The sequence below is a fragment of the Rhipicephalus microplus genome, chromosome 8 (genome assembly GCF_043290135.1).
Source record: "Rhipicephalus microplus isolate Deutch F79 chromosome 8, USDA_Rmic, whole genome shotgun sequence".
In the NCBI taxonomy this organism is placed as follows: Eukaryota; Metazoa; Arthropoda; class Arachnida; order Ixodida; family Ixodidae; genus Rhipicephalus; species Rhipicephalus microplus.
Window position 1 is genome coordinate 94,550,534 of NC_134707.1, and position 7,635 is coordinate 94,558,168.

At 44.0% G+C, this 7,635-nt stretch overlaps 1 long non-coding RNA gene across 1 annotated transcript; it reads left to right on the forward strand.

Annotated features, from left to right (window-relative positions):
* The first annotated feature begins 2,019 nt into the window (after nucleotides 1–2,019).
* Nucleotides 2,020–5,868, forward strand: LOC142769258 (uncharacterized). The gene is made up of 2 exons (XR_012885734.1): nucleotides 2,020–2,149; nucleotides 5,252–5,868. It is a non-coding gene; the product is annotated as an uncharacterized LOC142769258 (long non-coding RNA).
* The last annotated feature ends 1,767 nt before the right edge of the window (nucleotides 5,869–7,635 follow it).

Genomic DNA, 7,635 nt, shown 5'->3' on the forward strand with positions numbered 1-7,635 from the left:
CCACGTCCAGGTTGTTACGAAATTCGTTTTGACTTTTGTCTTCCTCACAACGTTCTTTAGGATATGCAGTGATTGAAATACAAATACAACTGATATTCTCTTGGGAACAGTTTCTCATCTAAATATTGCAAAGCCGCATTGCGAGAACTGTCCTGTAAACACCCGGTAGTACTTCTAACAATGAATATGCATAGAAACTGTGTTGAACAGAAAGGACCAGTAGCTGCGGCTTCATATATGGCTTTGATTTTGCGGTCGATGTAAAATGACTTGATATGGAGTGATTGGAAGGCAGGCAGCAACTTTTGAATCTTAATTGGGTTACTATTCTAAATATTCGACTGGCAGGCATCTCACAATGCGCAGTATACCATGTCATAATGTGGAACATTTCATTGCTAATTTAATCACATTTCTTGAACAGAGTACTTGTTAGACGATCATGGTTTTAGGAACTGGTTTATATGTGAAACACAACTTATTCTTTTTTAAAGAACTTTTTTGCATCTCGCACTGATTATGATGTTGATTGTGTTGTCGTCGACTTGAAAGTCCTCCGTACCGTATGATACCATTTACTTTTTCATTTTTTTAAATTCAAATCTGTGAGATAAACATTTCATTAGGAGCAAAATTACACAAGAAATGTAAAGGAAAACACGAACAACAAAAGTGCGCACTCACAAAAAAATTTCAAGGGGGAACTCGAAGTGAAGCTCGTCCTATGTCTGTGCTTTTCACGCAAGTTCCCTCATTAGATTACCGAATCAACAAACTGACTGTCCTTCGAAATATTTTCAATGAAATAATTGTTTTTTTTTCAATAGTACATGACACGCTGCTTGAATTGGTCAAAAGTTTGGCGATTGTAGTCCCATCTGGTCAGCAATGTCCTGAGAAGCTATTTGCATTACATCCGCATTTACGCTATTTTGTTGATTAATATTTTCTTAGACATTGCAACACAACTTCACGCTTGTTTTCAAACTCAGCCTCATCTCACCCTCATTACTTGTTGGCACTCAGGCTCAAGATTGTCAATATTCACTAAAGCAATAAAATGAAAGTCACTCAAAGACCAACACACTGTACTAACCGCGCTCACACCAATAGCCTACCAATTTTTCATTTTTATGTAAAACTCACAAAATAATTTGTCTTGGAAAAATCCATAACATACCAGATCACTGCCCCGCCGCGGTGGTCTAGTGGCTAAGGTACTCGGCTGCTGACCCGCAGGTCGCGGGTTCGATTCCCGGCTGCGGCGGCTGCATTTCCGATGGAGGCGGAAATGTTGTAGGCCCGTGTACTCAGATTTGGGTGCACGTTAAAGAACCCCGGGTGGTCAAAATTTCCGGAGCCCTCCACTAAGGCGTCTCTCATAATCAAATGGGGGTTTTGGGACGTTAAACCCCACAAATCAATCAATCAATACCAGATCACTAACGCGAATGACACTTTCGAGATTTTCAGATGGGACATTCTTTGCGATGTCTTTTTCGTAATGCTATGAGGTGCGCGGGGTGCATATGCCCCCCTGACTAAATGACGTGTATTTAATGAACTGCCTCGTCAATGAGCGTTTAACTTGCATATTCGACTCGTTGGCTTTAACAAACATTACATTTAGGTCGGTGCCACTGCCTTACAAACCTCACCAGAAGCTCCGTTGTGACACTAGGTCAGTGGTTTTCACTCGACAAAGTACTGTCACGAGTAGGAAGCTCGACCGTAGTCTCTTTATCAGCATATTAACAACCACAGGAAAATCAGTGGCTAAATTATCAATTCTAGTATTTGATTCAGTGATGAAGCGGCTTGAGACTGATGCCCGTATGTACAATGAACGAACTTGTGTTTAATTTAGAATCAGTGTACGTTAACGCGGATGGTGCAGTCTTGCCTCGGCAAATGGCACGAGAAAAAATTGGATGATGCTTTCTTTTTTTTATTCTGTGCCTTCGTGAGCTATACTTCGTTTTTCTTTATTGGCCTGAATTTCTTTCCTTGTAGGAGGTTGGCTGAAAAGCGAAGATACCACTTAAAATAAAGGACAGCCTTCGTCTTTGCGGTGCTTGTCACTTACGTGCATCATACAACCATACCACAACGCACCAGCTTTAGAGTATACCCCGCTAGCGAAACAACCGTGAGTGCAGCATGAGCGTAGCATGGAAAACACGTTGTACAGGATATGCATGTCGCAATTTGACAGGATATGCATGTCGCGAAATGTTGTGTGTATAACTTGCTACCCTAGTTTCATGAGTGTTGTATTTTATTCCATGCAATGATTTCCATTTTGCGTTTTCAAAATAAGCCTATTCAGAGCATCGATCACCGGTGAAGATTTCAAAAGGCGTGGTATAGTAAATTTAAACGGTATCAGAAAGCGATATTTTTGTTAACAAAAAAAAAAAGCACGTGTACACTTATGACATGTTCTGTGCCGGTTTGTTAGGTCTCCGTGAAAAGCAACAATGCCCGTTAGCATTGTTTATACCCCACATCTGAGGTCTTTACCCTAAGCTCTTAAGTTTATTTTTCAGGCACTCGCGTTCCTCGAGCTTCCTGCTCAGGTGGCGAACAACTGGCGCACATGAAAAGTTATAAGAGCAATGATAGCACCTTTTGTAGTCTGTGAAGTGTTTCTTTATTCACCATATCAAGTTGTGCCGTATAGAGCACTCGAAAAAGCAGCTGGCTAACATGCCGATAAGCTCTCAGATTTCCCACAACACCACTTTAGCAAACATACATGTCGGAGCAGTGAACTGTGCGAATGTCCTATCTTTGTCTATTAGCCGGCCGCACAAGGCAATGCGGCAGTTTGAAGTGGTCTGCCACGCAGCACAAGATGATGGGACAACGGATGTAGTAGCAGCAAGTGCAATTGGTACCACACGCCGGTCCTGCTTGCAATCCATTGCACTAGTTAAGAAAAGAAAAGAAAAGCAGTAGCGTTCAATAAATGTACTGTTGCTTTCAAATTATTGAATAACTGCTTGCCCTTATTAATAAATAGGGGCAAGCAGTTTTTCGCAAGCTTCGATCCAATAGCACGGTTACTCAAAAAATTATCACATCATAACAAAGGAGTGAATAATTATGCGTGTGAAAAGCTCCGGAGGTTCACCGGAAAAACCATGCGTCTTCCGTAAACTTTTCTCAGTACATCATCAAAGGTGGTTAGAACAGTGTGTGTATTCGCTACTCCAGCAAGCCGTGAGGCACGTAGCGGCAGAAGGCGAGAACTTCGCACGGAGTTCCAAACAGTCGAAAAACCTTGAGTACCGTATCGGCTGCAGCTGTGGTCGGTGAGATGGAGCCGGCCGTAAAGAAAACGTAAAGCGAGAATGAACGGCCAAGCAGTTCTGCTGTGTTCCGCTGTGCATGTGAGCACGATTGAAAGAAGGCGCTATTTGTTCCCATGCATTTTCTTCGGAGGCCAAGGACAGAAGCCATATAGCGCGGAGGATTGGCAATCTTAGCATCGGCATGGCTGGGACGCCGACAATGACCGTTTGCTCACGACGTTTCGAGGGGGAGGATTTGTTCTTTCCAGTTGAGACACTAGTGTAAACTTTTTAAATAGAATTCCTAACATGACCATTGTCCCTAGTGACTGTACATGTCGCGATGCTGCTCGAAGTATGTAACCATTTCACATTGCGAAGACTCGGTGAGCCAGGTGCATTCAGTTATTATGGAACTATACTTAAATTTGTGTGTGTTGACCAGAATACAAGAATTTAATCCACTGGGCACACAGTCGACTATTTACGGCACGTCTCATGCTGCAGTTAAAGCACATGTTCGACCTCTGAGTGGTTTCGGCGACGTTACTCGTTTTTCCCACTACACCTGGAGACACCCCAGAAGGCACACAAGGCACACTTTACAGCACAACGCCCGCGCACCTCGAACGAGTGTGGGAAGTTCAAGCGTTTACCACTCGCTTGCCAGCAAGTCCGGTGAAACTATCACCGTAAATTTCGCACTTATTCAAAGTGCAGGTAATCTCTTGCATGGCACGGACGTATTGCAGTGCAAGCAGACGCTTCATGCACGAGTACAGATTCGTCTTCCAATCACGGATGGAAGCGTCCATACAATGGTGGTAATTCACTGAGCCATTAGTACCGTATTGGCTGCCGCTTTGGGTGGTGACTTGGAGCCACTCATAAAAAAAAATCACAGCATATCTACAGAGGGAATGATGATGAGTGGGGCGGAGCGTTCGTTTGTCCCTCCGCCCCTCCGCTCAGTCCGTCCGTGCATGCTTCCTTGCGTCCGATCGCGTTCGATACTGCTGACGAGACGTGCGTAACGCCGACGAGACGCCAGCCAAGAAAACTGAGCATGAGCGTCTTTAACGTGCCCGCCACTATGCTTGGTCCATGCCCCAGCAACTTCTGCTGGATTACCGCCTTACGCGGTAATCCAGCAGATTGAGAGAGCCATTCCTTCTCCACGTACCCTAGCACAGCCCACGCAGCAATCGATGCGAAAGTAGCAGTACAGCGCCATCTAATATATCTTAAATGCAGTCTGGGTGTACTTCTATGAGACGGCACCGTCCATTATACTTTTCGAGATACTGCCTTATTTTCTTTCTCATCTCTTCTCCTCTCGGTTACGCGTGACGCATGACAAGGTAAGGCAAAGAGGAGCTTCGCCCCTAAAAAACGAACGGCCAAGCAGTTCTGCTGTGTTGTAGCTGCAGTGCGCGTCTGCGCTATAGAAAGATGACACGGGTGAATATGTAGTGCACGCCGCCACTTCGTGGATGAGAACAAATATGTCTCCCAATCACGCATGAGTTCTCCATATGACGTTGGTATTACACTTAGCCCGCTTATTCGAGCAATGGGCGACATTGGCACCACCCTCGCGGCATATTTACTCGCCTTTGCAACTGGAGAAAAACCAAGGGTATATCTAATTTCTACTGGCGTGTACCATGTTATAAGTAGAGTATTATTACCTCGAATTCCATAATGTAGATTTTTTTCGATTTTGACGACGTCTGTGTCATAAGCATCTATTATTTTATTCTCTTAGAAAAAAAAAACTGTGTCTTGAAGATGTTACGTTCGGTGTTCAACGCTTTTACCACTCTAAATTTGACACTAATTTCATTGCTATTTTTCTCCCCCTTTAGTAAAAGCATTGTGACTTTGTTTCTTATGTGTAAAACGCTATTAGGCGCAAAAATACACACACAGGCCAAGTTTTCTTCATTTTTCAGATATCTCATGCAAAACAAAGATCACGGCTAAAGGAGCTGTCCCAGGCAAGGCTTCACCGACGTACTCAATTGTCATACAGAGTGTGATAGTTTGACTGCATACCACAGAACTTATCGTGCACAACTTATGTGAACACCTCATAGAACCCGACTGCTGACACATCATTTGGAAAATCATTTTGAGCTTATCAACAGCATCACGAGATATATAAAAATAATGTTCTCACAAAGCACGGTTGTTCTAGCTTTAGCAGCATGAATATCAATGACGTGTTCACCATAGATGTAGACAACCGTGTTCATAGGCTACGATTACACCTATGGCATAGTCAACACTCTCAACGCTTGTTACCATACCAAGCAAGGACCTTCCCAAAACATCATGTCATGATTAGAACAAGGACGCTTGTGTAAGATAGCTGTCACAGGTGAGATTTCACTGACGTAAGGAACACTCAGGCACACTGGTTTAATTTGACTGCATAACACAGAACTTATCTTGCCGATCTAAGGTGAACACCTCAAAGAATATGATGTCTGAAACATTACTCCTAAAATCTTGTTGAGTTTATAGACAACATCATTAGACATATAATAAACATTTTCTTTACAAAGTACGGTGGTTCTGGCTTTATCAGCTTCAATTGTGATGACGTGTTCACCATGCACGTGGTCATCCAGCACATAAGCCATGAATACATATATGGGCTTATAACTACTTCTTATTGTATTACAGAATGAATCGAGCAAATAAATTACGAAAAGGAAACCAGCCCCGCCACGGTGGTCTAGTGGCTAAGGTACTCGGCTGCTGACCCGCAGGTCGCGGGATCAAATCCCGGCTGTGGTGGCTGCATTTCCGATGGAGGCGGAAATGTTGTAGGCCCGTGTACTCAGATTTGGGTGCACGTTAAAGAACCCCAGGTGGTTGAAATTTCCGGAGCCCTCCACTACGGCGTCTCTCATAATCAAATAGTGGTTTTGGGACGTTAAACCCCACAAATCAATCAGAAAAGGAAACCGGAATCAAAGACTGGAAATTCGGGTCCTGCCAGCCACATCATGGTAAATTGGCTGCTTCATAGTTTATTACACTTCCACCTACTGCTTTCTTCTACAGAGCTCGATATCACATTGCAGGCTGATTTGCCATCCCTCGATGGCAACGGCTTTGATGAAAGCTTTGTTCAAGACATAACTAACAAGGAATTGAAACTATGATAGATTTTTGTACAGTTTTGCTTTTTGTGCTTCATGTTCAGGACAGTCGCATGCAGGTTCGCTGGTATGACGGGGAGCAAGTTAGAGTCATATCGATTGAAGTTACGTTGGTAGAGGATCCCGTCTTTGACTGCGAACATTTGTATAAACGTGTCGTGAAGCAACCTTTCTCTCAAGCTTGTCTATGACAGCTTGTAGAGAAATGTCTCGGCATGCTCTGTTCCCAAGGCTAAGTAGCTGCGACACAGAAAAAAACATCTGCCATGGTGTCAGTATGGGCGGCTTATTTCGCAGGGTAGCGGGATAAACAATCCGCACCTTGATGCGACCACCCTGTTTTATATGTTGCGACAGATTTGTGTTCGTGTAGACGTAGAGCCCAACGAGTGAGGCATCCTGTGGGATCTGTGGAGATAGGTCGGCCATCAGAGCACGTTGTTATCGGTGATGACATAAAATCGGCGCCCGTAAAAGTATGAACGAAACTTGGCGACTGTCCGCAAAAGAGTGAGGCACTGACTCTCAGTGATTAAATAGTCGTGCTTGGACGTAGATAGCAGCCTGCTTGCATAAGCAAAGTCTGCGTTGGGGTTTCAATAACATTGCTCCTATTTAGTGCCCACTAGCGTCAGTGAGAACCTTGGTTGAAGCTGATGGATAAAAATGAGCTAAAATTGGCGGTGTTGTAAGCAGAAAAGTGAACTGGGAAAAAGTGAGGCTAGATCAGCGCCCCAGCAAAACGGGGCGTCCCTCTTCAAGAGCTTTGGGAGTGGGCGCGCAATGGTGGCGAAGTCTTTAACAGAACGTCAGAAACAGGAGCACAACACTAGAGAACAGCGAACCCCCTTTATGAAATACGGAACTCGGAAACGCGTAACGACGCGAACTATATCGGGATCCAGGCTTGCCCCAGCGATATCAATCAGATGGCCATTTACGGTTATTTGACAACGAGTGAAGTGGAATTTCGAAAAGTTCATTTTAGGTCCGGTTCAACATAAAACGTCAAGAAGTGCTAATAGACGATGGAAATGGCAGTCGAATGTGTGTGAAAGAACATTATTCTCCTATAGATAACATGAGCAAGAGAGATAGAAGAAGCAATGCCGGGAGGTTCGATGTTGGCAACATAAGAAAATAAACCATTAGAATCACTGCAGCAT